General features: G+C 40.4%; 1 protein-coding gene across 2 annotated transcripts in view; it reads left to right on the top strand.

The window, feature by feature from the left end:
* THRB (thyroid hormone receptor beta) overlaps positions 1-16,196 on the top strand; it is a 448,771-nt gene that overhangs the window by 257,171 nt on the left and 175,404 nt on the right. For both annotated transcript variants that reach the window (XM_073568345.1, XM_073568354.1), the window contains exon 3: positions 1,749-1,795. The gene's annotated coding sequence lies outside the window, so the exon portion shown is untranslated. The remainder of the gene's footprint in view (positions 1-1,748; positions 1,796-16,196) is intronic.

The following is a 16,196-nucleotide window of genomic DNA, read 5'->3' as shown; positions in this document are numbered from 1 at the left end:
TTTTTGTTCTGGAGCAATGCATTACCATAAGTTACATTTAACCTACTGTAGTAACTTTTCATACTGCAAGTAACAGATTGCTGGCTGCTTGCTGTATGTAATGGTCGTTCCCAACCATAACATCTTTGCATGTATACTAGCATTTGTCACCAACACAAGAACAGTCAAATTGCATATAGTAAATGTCAGCTAAAATGTCCTTGAAGTCTCATGCACAGTGGGGTCACTTGAAGTTTGCAAAATCTCCAGTAGTGCCCTTTACTATCATGGGTTTGTAATAGTAATGATGAACCCATATGGGCCAAAGTGACCTTTTGGGCCCCCCTAAGCTTCAACACCTGGGCGTGATTGCACGATGACTCAGTAGTTAGCAGTGTTGCCTTGCAGCGCTGGGGTCCCGGGTTCAAATCCTATCACATCTGCAAGGAGTTTGTATGTTGTCCCTGTGTTTGCGTGGGTTTACGCCCAATTTTCCGGTTTCCACCCACACGCTAAATATATACTGGTAGGGAATGTAGATTGTGGGCCCCAATGAGTACAGTGATTGATGATGTCTGTAAAGTGTTGTGGAATATGATGGCACTAGGTGCAATGCAAAAAAAAAAAAAAAAAAACTCTGCACACACTATATTTATGCACCTGATCATGTACATTATTTAGGCTCTGTCTTAAAGGAAAAATGTCATCAAGCTTTTGCTATGTAATCTAAGAGCAGTATAATGCAGGGGCTGTGAGCCTGATCAGTGTTTTATCAGGAGGAGATTATCACTAGGTCCCTGTGCCTCCTAGTCAACTTCTTCTGTGTTGCCACGCCCCCACCACTGATTGGCAGCTTTCTGTCAATATACAATGTACTCAGAAAGCAGCCTATCAGGACACAGGGCTTAGCATTCTTGAGCTCTGCTAGACCTGCAGTAGAGAATCCTATCAATTTGACAACATGCAGACCAGCAAGTGACACATCGCTGGGATCAGGGTCTCTTTATCTACATCATGCTGCTCTCAGTTTACATAGGAAAAGCCATTGTGAGCAATCCAACAAACACATAAAAGTGTCTTGCTCCCATGATTGTTGTATGTATGCAGCTCTTCTCTGTTAAAAGTATTGCTCATAGGAGAGAAAAGCTCTGTACCTATAGATCCATAGTCGCACTATTTAGTGAGCCCTGTCGTCATGACTGATTACCTAGACCAGTAACTATATTGTATATACTGTATAGAAGAATAATATTGATCAACAGTAAACACATTTTTTTCAATTATTATTGATTCTGGGTAATATTCGTCACGACCGCTCAGTCATGATCAAATTGTGTTGACCCTTGCTATGTGTCAAGAGGCCTTTTTTATTGCGTCATCTACCAACATGGTGCAGCAGAAGGAGTTTGCTTTTTCTAGTATATGACATTTCTGTGCTTACCTGACCTAGAGCAGTCTGTAGACTACACTGGGATTTTGGATTTTATATTCTGTAATTACTTTTCAATGAACTATACTGTCTATAAATAAAATGAAAAAAAAAGCACATTTGTCAGAATTAATAGATTTGTGGGATTTTAATTCTGACATTCTAAGAAACAAATAAGTGAAAGCATCTAGAGAAATAGTAACATGAACTTGGATAATATAATGATGATGTGCAGCGGTTTCTAAAGTTTAAGAAAGACGTTTCCGCCTCCCATAAAAGAATAAAGCGTTATGAAATGATTTATTAATAAATATAATGCATTTTCCTTTCTAATTTGCAGATTGCACCCAGCTTGTACAGAGGAGACTGCATCATCTTTCAAATGAGGTACAGATCCATTCCTGCTCTTACCTGTTCTTATATTTGGAATCTCTGCCCTCGAGGTTCTACTCGCTCTCCAAAGAATTCTAATACAAGCTGCCATTATTTCTTCTTTTTTTTGTCTTATAATGCACAATGGTAATTCATGGAGTTGGGTATTCGGTGTTAGGCCGGGGTGACACTTGCGAGAAACTCACACGAGTCTCGCGTCTCAATACACGTCACTGCTGCCGGCACTCGGGATCGGAGTGTGCGGCTGCATTTATTTTTATGCAGCTGAGCGCTCCGGTCCAAGTGCCGACGGCAATGCCGGGTATTGAGACGTGAGACTCATGCGAGTTTCTCGCAAGTATGACCCCGGTCTTATAGTGATGCTCTAGTTTGGAAACACTTTACCTATGAAATGAGTCTATTTTCAGTGATATCCTAGCGTATTGCTATACTCATAGTGATAGATTACACTCGCTGTTTTATTATGCAGTCAAGAAACAGATACATTTAACTAAAACTAAAAAAGTAGCACTCTGATTCTTCAAATGGGGTGAAAAAAGTGATTTAATCACTTGCGAGGCACAACATTTAAAGGGGCTGTCCATAACAAACTTTCATTTTTCATTTGAGCTTAGACTTGCACATATAGAAAATAACAAATGTACCCTCCCAAGGTCCAGTGTTGCTGCTCTGGTGTTTGCTGACAGCCTGCAGGGATTGTCTGGAGCTTTTATATTGAAGGCCTATCCTTAGGATAGGTCATCAATATGTGACGTGATGGGTGGGGATGCAACACCCAGCACACCAGCCAATCAGCCATTCCTCCTGATGCCGGTTTTGATGTGTTATGTATGGGGCTGAACAGCTCCATCAACTGTATAGTGGCCATAGCTAGGTACTACACATGCGGCCCCTGTTCGAATCAATAGAGGTGGATGTGCAGTACCTGGCCGTGGCCATTATACAGCTAAACGAGCTGTGTAGTTACGCTTCGCAACTGAGCACATCCATCTGACACCTGGAACGGCTAATCAGCAGGGTGTCAGGTGTCACCCCCCCACCCATCAGATATTGATGACCTATCCTAAGGATAGGCCATCAATATTAAAATCCCACACAACTCCTTTAAGTACAAGGGTGTGTCTGAGACATGTTGGTTGATGCAATGATTTCTTCCTGCAACACTCACTATATGGAATAAGTTTTCTGATTTTTTAAAAATTGCTGCTAAAATAAAACAGTGAAGACGTTTTTATCCATACCGGCTGTACTATTCGCATTTTTATGTGCCAAATTCATTGAGTTTCATGAATTTGGGGCTCTTCCTCCATTAGACACTGGATCATGACTGTCACATAAAATAACAGTCTTGATCAATTTCTCACTGTGTTTTATCTGAAACTCTGCTGCATTCAGTGTAAAAAAAAAAAAATCGCCTGCCGCTGTTCTTTGATGCTCTTGGTTGGGGAAACGTGAGTCGGGGTTCACTTTAAGCTTTGTCTCCAGATGCGTGGCCACTGCCCTCTATGGGGAGGGAACACAGAATACAATGTAAAAGATTTAGGTCCGAGACCCATGAATTCATCTAAAACCAAGATCTAAATCATTTGGCCAGCTTATGTAAGCGATGTCAATAATAGCACTGAAATATGGCAGCACGGTGGCTCAGTGGTTAGCGCTGCAGCCTTGCAGTGCTGGGGTCCTGGGTTCGAATCCCACCAAGGACAACATCTGCAAGGAGTTTGTATGTTCTCCCTGTGTTTGCGTGGGTTTCCTCCCACATTCTAAAAGACATACTGATAGGGAATTTAGATTGTGAGCCCCATCGGGGACAGTGATGATAATGTGTGCAAACTGTAAAATGCTGCGGAATATGTTAGTGCTATATAAAGATTATTATTAAACATTTCCACAGTAGACGTAATGAGCCCTCACTTTGATGTAATATATCTGAAGACACGATTAGATCCAAGTAGCAATTAAACACATTTTACTTTTAATGTTTCTTTTGCATTAATTGGCGTATACGTAACATGATACATGATATGACAAGTTTTAATATGTTATTTAATGAGCTCATCTTTTTCACATTAATCCTAATCATTTTGAAGGGTTTACTAAAAATTAATGACACCAAAATTAGGCACGGGCTTTTTATCACATTATTTTGCTATATGGAGTGATGAGGCAGTACGTTGTGCAGTTAGTATAACATTAGAATCTTCTAATTGGCATAGTATGATTAGCTTTACATCATTACAGGATTTGATGAACTTTCATGAGCAATGCCTCCAATGGCTAATGGCTACAGCAAAATTTCATCTTTTAGCGCAATACATTTCAAGACTTTTTAACAAGATCAGGCAAAATTTGAAGTGGCCTGTTCTCGTGGATTTTCTCTGGAATTTTTAATCACAGAGAAGTTATTCTCCACAAATGTAATATCCATTGTTATGCTCTGGGGTCTCTCTAAAGATAATATGTAAGAAATAAAGATACTACTTATGGAATACTCACATCTCCAGCCCTTTGTCTCCTCACCATCATCTTGTGACAGCCACCAACAGGGCCAGACTGGCCATCTGGCAATTCTGGCAAATGCCAGAAAGGCTGGTTCAGTCGTGGGCTGCATTTTCTAGTATGCTGCTAACAGTATCAGCGTCCTCAGGGTGCAGTTGAGACTGAGCATCAGGAGGAGGAACAAAATGGGCCGATGTGCTTTCAAATGCCAGGGCTGAATTTCACTCCCAGTCTGTTCCTGGCCACCGACCACCGCTCGTGTTAAATTCCCATGACCTTGCATGTGCATACACCGTCCAGGCCTATTCAAACCCAAAAGCCCGGGCCCAGTCAGAGAAGCCCTGGAAATTCAATGCGAGTGGATGCAAACTAAAAGTATGACCAAGACACGACGGGTGATGGTAAGGAGTGGAAGGACCTTAGAGTTGAGTGGTTCAGTGAGTGTAATAATTTTTTTTTTAACATTTCAATGGACTTTTATGATTCTGAAAAATGGTGGCCAGAAGGTATCGATCAATATACATTTTAATGACATCACTTCAGCAGATACATCATAAATCGGTCAGTAGAATCAACCCTCCTAAGCCGTCTACGTGGACATGCGAGTCTTAGGAAGCAGAATATAATGATACTTTGATATCTAATGTCTTATTACAGAAATAACCATGTTTTTCTTAATATATACATGAGCTGTTAAGATCTAGGGCTGGACATAGATCTCCTTAAAAATCTGCCTCCAGAGTTTATTTTAAATGAAAGGAGGCATTATTCATGTGAGACATGTAGATCAGGAGAGCAGACTGTCAGTCATTACATGTCTCACACTGGTAACGCAGTTTCATTTAAAATAAGCTCTGTAGACAGATTCTCAGGAAGATCTATATCCGGCCCATAGATCTTATTAGATCATTTACATATTAAGAAAAACGTGGATATCTCTTGAATTAGACCGCGGATCACAGGTATCAAGGTATCATTTTATTCAGTTTTCTATGACCCTCATGCCCATATAGATGGCTTAGGTGGGTTGATCCCACTGACGGATTCCCGTTAAAGAACTCATGACTTATATGTGTAAAGTGAACCTGTCAGCAGGATTGTGCTCAGTAACCTACAAGCAGTGTCAGGTCGGCCCCATTATACTGATTACAATGATACCTGGGTGATGAAATCCACCTTGTAGTTGTTGTTTAATCTTTATTTTCAGTTTTCACTTAATGATACAGTATTCTCGTGCTCTGGGGCGGCTTGTGGGGGTCTTCATGTGGTGCTCTGATTACAATTACATATTCATCTATATGGCTTCTGACAGGTCACTGATCCCTCACTGACCTGCCCCCTACTTTACATACTGAATATTATATATTTTTTTTTTTTTAAAAATCACCTTCTGCACTGCAACCTGATCGCATGTATAATGTGTAGTTAATTATTTTTTTATGGTATACATTAATTCATAAAAAAAAATCTGTCTGAAAATGTTGCCTGCCGTGCCTGCTCAGTAGCAGCTATCGGCAATCCGATAGCTGCTGTTGTGCAGACGATGGTAGCCCCATCTTGCTAGAGAAAAAAATTGCCTCTTCCAAGATGGTGCCGCCAGCGCCGTAGCAGCTATCAGATCGCCTATATCTGATACTTTACAGGCAAGGCCGGCGCCATCCTGGTGGAGACATTTTTTTTTCTCTAGCAAGATAGCGCCGCTAACGCCTGTGCAGTAGCAGCTATCGGCGATCAAATAGATGCTACTGCACAGGTGCCAGAGGTGCCCTCTTGAAGGAGGCAATTTTTTTTTCTCTAGCAAGATGGCGCCGCCGGTGCCTGCGCAATAGTAGCTATCGCAGACTGATTTTTTTTTAATGAATTAATATATACTATAAAAAATAATTAACTCCACATTATTCATGCGATCAGTCTGCAGCGCAGAAGGTGATTTTTTAAAAATATGTATAATATTAATTAAGTAAACTAGGGGGCAGGTCAGTGAGGGATCAGTGACCTGTCAGGAGTCAGCATTATGAATACCTAGTCAGAGCACCACATGTAGACCCCCCACAGGCCGCCCTGGAGCACGAGCATATCATTAACTGACAACTGAAAATAAAGATTTCACAACAGCCACAAAGCAGATTTTATCAATCAAGGTATCATTTTAATAAGTATAACTGCACCGACCTGACACTGTGTAGGTAAGGCCTGTTTCACACATACGTTTTTTAGATCAGTTGCAATCTGCGAAAATGGCGGGACACGGATCCGTGACAGTGATAATACCAACGTGTGGTACCGGACCGTTTCATAGACGGATCCGGCGAAGGCTGAAATTTAAAGTAACCCGTGCCCGGGGAGAGAGAGAGAGAGAGAGAGAGAGACTCACCTCAGCCGCCAGAACGGGATTTAGGTTAAATTTCCGGCAAAGGCAATTCTTCTGGGCAAATGCGGATCTGGCCAGCAAAAAAAGTTTCATTGTCCGTCCAGTCATGTCAGCGGACGCCAAAATTTTGGCTGATCCGTGAAAAAACGGATGCTACTGATGACCATCTGTCAAGATCTGCCGATAATGCAAGTCAATGGGAGGAAAAACGGATCCGCCAAGAAAAATGGCGGATCCGTTTTTTTGCAAAACGGCGGATTTTGACTGATGGGGACAGACGGATGTGTGAAAGAGGCCTTACTGAACACAATTCTGCTAACAGGTTTATTTTAATGGATACTTTTGACAGGTGGCATACAGTGGCCTCCATCACACACAGAGAACACATAGTGGCATTCATTGGCTTCTCAGCAACAGGTCGCACTTTGTTATTAGCAGACAAGTAGATAAGGTCACAAATAGTCTTTAGATTCCAATTTCTGAAAGCATTTGTTGTAATATATCATTTGTCACTTTGATGGAGCATGCTAGGAGTAGTGATTGTAGTCAGCGATCTGTCAGCCCTTCCTTTGTTTCTTAAAGATTCATGTGTTTTATCATGATGGAAAAAAGTTACTTGGGCACTTTATTGGCCGGGCTCTATACAATAACATTTATATGATGCTTACATTGCACAGGAATTTGCATGTAGCGAGCCAAATGTTGATTGAGAATGACCTTGAATATCTCTTAGGCGTATTACCATTTCAAACAGTTTTCTCTAAGCAAACAGAATGTAAATGTTCAACATATGATCTGTAGGCAGTTTGTCATATCATTTCATGTGAAATGCTCATGGCCAGCTACCAGGAGGTTTTAGGTTGTCACAGCAGACCTCGGGCATGAAATGATGAGGATGTAATGTGGAGGTCAATGGTAAGGGTTTTTTTATGCAAACTATCTAGAATTGTATGTGTTATATTGGGCATTTTGGTGTTACTGTATGGAATCTATTATATATATTCCACAATAGCATAAATTGTGTTGCTCACACTAAAAAGGTATTGTACAGGTATGTTTTACAATTTTCTGCTAAAGATACTTGTCCAACATATTTCCCTTTAAATGTCCCCAAGTTGTACAATATGCAGATAGTATAAAAGGCTAAACATGTTTTATTGGTTCCTGCACCATATAGTACTAAGTCAAATGTCTATTGGTGGTTTGTTTAGAAAACTATTCAGAATTGAGAGTCCTCAGTGGTTGATACCTTTTTAATGGCTAACTGAAAAGATGGTAACAAATTGCAAGCTTTCGAGACTACTCCGGTTTCTTCATCAGGCATTGACTAATACAAAATCTGAAGGGTCACATATTTATGCACAACACAGCACAGAAAAATGCAATAGATAAGACAAGTGACGTGAAGCAGAACTGTCATTATGGTAGAGGGAGAAACATAAATATTGGACCAGTTCATAGATAAGGAGTCTGGATGTTTTATTGTCCTCTGATTGGGGTCTCCTAATGTGTTGTGATGCCCCCACAAGGTCTTAGGAGCAAATTCCTTAATTGATATAAAAACACATAAATCCATGTGACACATTCATTCCAGTATTGAGTGTCAAAGGTCATCATGAACTTGTACTCCCAAACTCTTCTCTCTCTCTGAGATGTGAAGTTACTTTTCAATACCAGTAATTTCATATCCATGGTGTTGTGATCAGGCATACAAAAATGTTTTGCCACAGGTAGATCCATTCTTTTTTCTCTTATTGTGTGGCGATGAGAATTCATCCTTGTTCTAAGCTTTTGCCCTGTCTCCCCCACATACAGACCCCCAGTTGGACATTTAGTACAAATAATTAGGTACATCACATTAGATGTGATGCAGCTGAAAGTACCTGGGATCTTATAGTCCTGATGTGAGTTGGGGATCTTTATCTTGTCCGTGGTCATTATAAATGGTTTTACATTTTTTCTGGTTGCAAGGAAAGGTTCCTGCAGCTGTTGGAGAGGACAGGGAGCTTACAATGATGCTTCTTAGATTTTGGGGTCTGCCTAAAGCACAGTAGTGGGGGGTCTGGAAAAATGGATTGTAATCGGGCATCTTTTTGTAGTAAAGGTTGTAATTTCCATGCAGCTCCCCTTAGCACTTCCAGATTTGGATTGTAGGTGACTACTAGAGGCACCCGGATATTTTCTTCTTTAGCGTTGTAATGTAGCAGGTGATTCCTTGATATTCTGTTGGCTCTTGTAATTTGGTTTTGAATTGTTCTTGGATGGTAGCCCTGATTCAAAAAGGTCTTTTTGAGGCGACCAAGGTGTTCATCTCTATCCATGGGGTTGGAACATATACGATTGTATCTGATGGCTTGGCTATAGATAATAGAGTTCTTTATGTGTTTTGAATGGAAGCTGTCCCAATCAGATCAACGTGCAGCCCCAGGTGGCAGCAGTACATCACTGTGATCCCTCGGAGGTAATTGTATCCTATATATTTGGTCATTGGTCCGGTATATGTTTTATGGATACATAGATCAACAGTGTTTTGAGGAGGTGCTGTTTCTATACAAGGGATTGTGGCAATCAGTATATTATTTGAGTATCCATCCTCTATTGGGGAGAGCATTTTCTGGCAGCAAGCACTGTGCTTATTAGTTGCATCGATTATGCTGCTCTGGTTGCTATGTAGATTTTGTAATTTAACCTCTTCATGACTTAGGCTGTGTTCACACACAGCGTTTTTTTAGCGGTTTTTACCGCGGTTTTCACTATAAAACCGCTAAAAATAAGCTGCACAGTCATTTCTATGCATTTTGCTCTTTGTGTGCACATTGATGCGTTTTTTACTGCGAAAAAAACGCATCGCGGTAAAAACCGCAGCATGCACATTAATTTTGCGTTTTTTTCTGCGGTTTAGGCTTCTCCCATGCTTTTAGAAACCGCTGCGGTAAAAAAACGCATCAAAACCGCTCAAAAAATGTGCAAAAACCGCCGCGGAAAAATAGGTGCGGTTTCTGGGAAGGGATTCAGGTTTTTGTGCAGAAATTTTCAGCAACGTGTGCACATACCCGAATTGTACTTTCTGCCATCTGGCTTTGCATGTTAATGAGTTATTATGGAAGTGAGCATTTTTGCCCTCCCCATTTTTCCCTACATCTTGGCAGTATATTTTTAATGGATTTTTCTAATAAAAATTACATTTTTGGAATTAAAAACGTTTTGCCTTGCAATCATCTTTTTCTTATGTATGTCTATTACCTAAATACTAGACCGGTTTACATGTAATTAGTACAGAATAAGAAATTCGGCACTCCCAAATGCAGAAAAAATAGTTTCGTTTTATTCACAGCTTAATAATCCACACGGTGTACATTCTATTTGTTACGTTTCGGTCACTATCATGGACCTTCTTCAGACAATGGCAAAACCTGTTAATATTCCAAAAAAATGACACTGTGGATTCAGAATAGCATGTAGCAACGTAGGCAAGCTGCTCATGTGGAGCTGTGAGGAGAGCAGGAGGAGGAACAAAGCGCTGACAGAGATGTGCTGTATCGCTATGGTGCAGTGCAATAGTGACCGAAACGTAACAAATAGAATGTACACCGTGTGGATTATTAAGCTGTGAATAAAACGAAACTATTTTTTCTGCATTTGGGAGTGCCGGATTTCTTTTTCTGTATTGAACTGGGACTGGTATCCTTTTCTGCGCACCCCACATCTGAATTCTCGGAGTGACGTGTCTTTTTTTGTCATACATGTAATTAGTAAGTCTATGCTCCCACAATGTGTTTTGTGAGATTTCTGCACCTATAAGAATTTGGTTACTTTCCAGTCACTAAAAATGTATTTGCATTTTTCACCTGTGGATTTTACTCATCTAATTCCATAGGCAAAATCAACACATAAAACTCAATTTACCCATAAGAGAAATTGATATGTTGCAGATTTCAAAAACACATCATAGGTCAGATTAGGTGTAAAAAAAAAAAAGCAGCGTGGACATGAGATTTCTATAAATCCCATCCACTTTGCTGAAACTGTAAGACGCAGCGTTTTTTCTACAGCAAAAGTACACAACTTTAAAAACTCATCATGGGAACTTTAAAGAGCACTCTGAAACACAAAATAATTTTCATCCTAAATCCCTATCTAATTCCATAATTTAATATATTTTCTATTATACGCAAATTAAAAAATACCTTCCGTTCCCTCACTACGCTATCTAGTGCTTTATTGCTTTTCCTACTTCCTTTTTGATGATGCTTAGTTTGAGTATCACCAGTGCATGCTGGCATAGTCAAACAAAGCATAGGCTGCGATCACCATGGAAGCCTCTGCCCCCTCCAGGAAACAAAGTCTCATCAGTGACCTCCGGTTCAGGGGCTGGGCTAGTCCCTGAGCATGCATCAGTTGTCAATTCTGACGGATACCAAGTAGATTCTTGGCACTGAAATATGCATAGTGACAGTGCGCTCTCTCATCAGAAGTAACCATCTACTAAAAATAACTGAGCTTCATTTGAGTATCCCAGTGTGCACTGGGATTCTCAAATAAAGTGTCGTCAAATAGGAAATAGTTAAAAAAAATATAATAAAGCACTTAGATACCGTAGGGGGGCAATGGTAGGGAATTTTTAATTAAAATAGATTAGATTATGGCATTAAATAGAAAGATATTTAGAATGAAAATTAGTTTGTGTTTCGGACCACCCCTTTAACCTAACATAGCAGATCCAATACTCTTTTTTTGGCTAGCTGTATTATCTTACAGAGTTTTCTGTAGATTTATAAATTGCTGATATGTTAATAGATATAGGATTAGGAGAGTAGCCTAATTCTTTTAGCAGAATCTCTGTCTTTTGTTGGTTTATGTGGAATATCTTATATTTGATACTTTGCCAAGGTCGGCTCTGCATCTCACTTTTTCTCCGTCGAATTATTTATTGCCTTTCAATAACGTTTGGACATATTTATGGTTTGCTAAATCATGATTGTTATTTTTATATTAAGCAACCTAACAGAAATCACATATGTGGAGCATACTTGTGTTTATTTTATAGTCCTTAAAAGATGGACATTCCACACTTTATATTCATTTTGGGGTTTTTGTTTTGTTGAATTTATACACAAGATGGAACTGAGGCTTTTTCTAAAAATGTTATCCATATGTTACTATTATATGTTTGTGAGGGAGTTATTGCACACTCGATAAGCAATGAAGAATTAGCTTTTGTGGCCAGGTCTGTAGTTAACATTGATGCTTCCCCAGACATCGAGAGTGAACACACCCTAAGTAGATTCCAGTGGCTGGAGGGAGTTTCTCCATAAGCTGCAGCTGAAACTGGAATGCAATAAGGGATTTACTTTCATTTCAATTCTTGTTTCCTTGGGAAGGAAAATATATTTCAGATTTGAGTTAAAAAAAAAGGGCTAGTGTGAAACTTTACCTCCAATGGTGCCTGTATGCCAACAGCCATTTTTTGTTCCAATCCCCGCAAACACACACTCGACCAACTCGGACAAGTGTTCGCCGCTGTCAGCATTTCATACAGGGAGACATTGCTCATATGGAGTCTCAATATATGAGTCTGTAACCATCTCTCTCTTTGGTTTGATTCATTCAGCCCTACCTGATGAAGGACGCTTAGCATGTTGGAAACGTTGCTGTTTTGGCTAACTTGACGGAGAAAATTAAAGCTTTAAAAGCAAAAACAAATTGAGTGTAGTCATTCCTATTGGAATATGCCTTAGGAATAAGCTGCTGTCAGACACCTCTGGCAGCAGCTTACCTCTTTTGAGTACAAAGGTTCGGACATTTAAATTCACATCCAGCCTTCTTCTTTCCCCCCACTATCTCTAGAAGGAGGCAGTCAGGGCACCACCATAAAACATTAGATACTTGTTTGGTTTCACCAAAATCAGCTGGTTCTGTGGACATTATTCTTCAGTGTATGGTCAACCTAAGTAATATTTCACACTGGAGCTAATGTACTATTTTCTACCCAAACACTAGGGTTGTCCTGATAAGCAACAGTACACATTACGGGAATACTTTATGTTTGATAAATAAAAATGATCCTAAGCTGTTCAGAAGGTCATTTTTGTAGTGTAATGGATAAGGCCTGTTTCACACTTACGTTTTTCCTGTGCGTTGGCAGCCGCTAAAATGGCAGATAATGGATCCGTGGGCGATGAAACACCAACGGGAGCCACCGGACCGTTGGTGCGCCAGGATCCGCCGATTTTGGAATTTTAAAGGAACCGCTGAAAAGAAAAAATGACTACCGGCGATGTAGCGGTAGCAGGCAGAGGAGGCGAGATCTCGGGCGATGTCACGGTGAGTGGAGGCGAGATCTCGGGCGATGAGGCAAGATCTCGGGCGATGAGGCGGTGAGTGGAGGAGAGAGAGAGATTTTTTTATCCAGCAGCCAGATTGGATTTAGGGTTAAACATGTAGCAAAGGAGGAAAATACGGATCCGGACAACAAAAAAACGTTGCATTGTCCGTTCGGTGATCTCAGCGGATGCCAAAATGTTGGCGGATCCGCAGAAATACGGATGCAATGGACGATCCTCAGTCAAAATCCGCCGATAATGAAAGTCAATTGGGAAAAAAACGGATCCGCCAAGATAAATGGCGGATCCGTTTTTTTTGCAAATCGGCGGATTTTGACTGATGGTGACAAATGGATGTGTGAAACAGACCTAAGCAGAACCAAAAATGGGTGAGTTCATGATAACATCACCACTTAGTTATGTGGATTGGACATAAAATTGTTTAATTGAAGAGGACAGAATTTTGGATCCTAAACTAGCTGCCCTTGACTGAATACCAGTGAAAGTGCCAACCCCGTCCAATTCTCAGTTCTAATTAACAAAGCTTTGATTTATGGGGAACTTGTTATTTTATGTAACATTTGAAAATTAACTCTCAAAACTTGCTAAATATTTTGCTATGTCTGAGTGATTCATGATTAAGGCCCCAGAATGTTCAGTTTATGATGAAAATTTACAAGGCGTTTTATGCCAGTTGCCCAGTGGGTTACTTTGGAAATGATGACAAATTAATGCAGAATGCCGTCTTTGTCTGAAGGAGGGCAGATGTGCAATTGCATAATAAAAACACTTGGAAACGGTATCATTTTCCATAAAAACAAACTTTTATTTCATTTTAATCAGCAGGAGGAAACATTTCTACATTTAGAAAAGATACTTTTTGCAGAGGTTTCTCTCATGAGAAGTGTGTGACTCTTACAAAATGAACATTCGTTCTCCGTCGGTTATATCCATGATCTGCTCATCTCTTATATTATCCATAGAACCAGCTGGAGGGAAAACTTGTCAGCTTTGGTAAAAAATCTGTCAGCATTTTAGCTACACATGCTTTATTTTCAGGTCGGGTCATCATCACAGCTTTGAATACAGAAATGCAAAATTTAAAAGATGAGCAGATCATTTACAATTCTTATTCCTCAACCTTGCAGAATTTTCACCCAAAATTTGCTTTGCATTCTCTCTGTCTCTATGATGAGGAACATGTTTGTGCTTCGGGACAGCCTGTGCACAGGTGTTTCCTTGGTTGCCTGTGATTCAAATGTCCATAACTATTCTTTGAGGCCTCTACAGACCTCAGAACAAAATAAACATATAAAAAAATATATAATCATCTATCCCTCCAGACTGTCCTGGTTAGGTTGTCTTCTGTCTGGTCACTGGTGCAGCATCTTGAAAGGCATCTTAGGCGCCTCTGACAAGAGGCCCCGTAGTGTCATGGTGTTGTGTGAAGCCTATTGACTAGAACTTATGTGATGCCATGATGTGTGAAGCCCCACAATGTTATGATGTTGTAGGGCCTAGGTGGCACCAAAGACAGATGACATGATTGGGACTGCAAAGCAAGACAGGTGAGGGTGTCTTATTTATTTCTTTTTTGTAACACATTCTCAGCCCTTTATAATTTAGGAAAATAACAGCTGGCCAGAGGCCATTTTACTGGATTCAGTTGAAGTGAATCACAAAAAATTTGGATTCTGGGAAATCTGAATTTTTTTATAAAGTCTGAGTAAAATTCCAGGCTGAATGTCACCAGAACAGAAGAAATGTTTGGGAAATGCTTCCTTTTAGGAAATTTATCCGTTAACCAGAAAGCTTGAGAGCTCAACTGGCAATTTGGGAATTCTCCCCCTTTACTGGGGAGCCTCCAGGCTCGTGTTTTCGGAGAATTAACAAGTATGTGTCATGTCGGACGCTGTTCACACCACAGCGTCCGGCAGGCAGCGGTAGTTCCATCTCCGTCCACTATAGCCTCAGTGGCGCCGGCTTGATTTTACTCAGGTTATCTGGGGTTAATCTAGCTGGAAATCAGGTGGGATGTTTGGTCACGCCCACGGTCTTTAAATAGTCGTGCTGGCCTGTGGGCGTCGCCGATTATAGCTTGTGTTTTGTGCCAAGTGGTTCCGGTCTGGAGTGGAGGTGTTGGAGAGAGAAATTCATATCTGGTGTCGTATGATCCGTTGTTACCTTTTCGCCTTCCTATATTTGTGCTTTGTTTTGCCCTGTTCACATTATAGTATTGTCCTGTGTGTATGCGGCGCGGTGCGGTTTGAGTTCTCCCTGTCTGTCATTACTGTGTGGGTTTTGGTGGTTTGACAACTCACTGGGTGGAGGGTGGAGGGTTCAGCTTAGGGCTGAGCAGGAGATAAGGAGAGGCTGGAGGCTCAGGCATTTGCACCTTTAGCAAAAACCCTGGGTTGAGGGTCAGACAGGGTTTTCCCTAGTTTGAGGGACTCCGCAGGGGCCCGGGTTTGTCAGCCTCCTTCGACCTAAGCCTCGCATAACATTATGTTACACATATATAGTATTTTATGAAAGTAATAATTTTGATGTAAAGTATATAATTAGTGAGGAAATATCAGGAGACAGATTGGTTTGAAGCTGTTCACATACGTGGCAAGCCATTTTAGTGTTGCAGCAGTTCATTACGTTGGGAGTGTGTACCCAAACAGGGCCGTAATGTGACCGTGACACAACAGCAAGTATGACTATTAGATTTGCTGTATGAGAAGAAATCAGAAAAAAGCTTGCTTTTTCTGAAATTCAATCCATATATGATAATTACTGATTATACTAGCTGAAGGGTTAAGAAGAGATGGGGCCTCATTTGTGAGCATAACTGTCATCCATATCTTGTATGTACATACTAGGACCCTTGAAGGACCATAGGTCTCTAATATCTTCTTTGTCATCAAATGAGACACTTGGTTTTGCTCCATTTTTGTAAAACTTTTGTAAACATTTGTTTTGTTCCTTCCTCCTCTTTTTTTCTGACCACTTGATCCCAGCAGATCCACCTGGTTTTATTTTTTTTCTACTTTTTAGTTTTAACAGTATTTTACTATCATAATTTCATTCTTATTTTAATCCATTTTTACCGTATTTTGTCCCCCATTTAGTAATCTATCGCTGACCGTACAAGCAGAAAGCACGCCTTTACTTCTTTTTTTTTCGGTCGAGCCAATCTCGTCTCATCAACTATCTG

This window comes from Dendrobates tinctorius, unplaced genomic scaffold (genome assembly GCF_039654945.1).
Source record: "Dendrobates tinctorius isolate UK_male_01 unplaced genomic scaffold, ASM3965494v1 ptg000005l, whole genome shotgun sequence".
Lineage (NCBI taxonomy): Eukaryota > Metazoa > Chordata > Amphibia > Anura > Dendrobatidae > Dendrobates > Dendrobates tinctorius.
The sequence above is the reverse complement of the archived record's forward strand: the minus strand, read 5'-3'. Positions and strand labels throughout refer to the sequence as shown.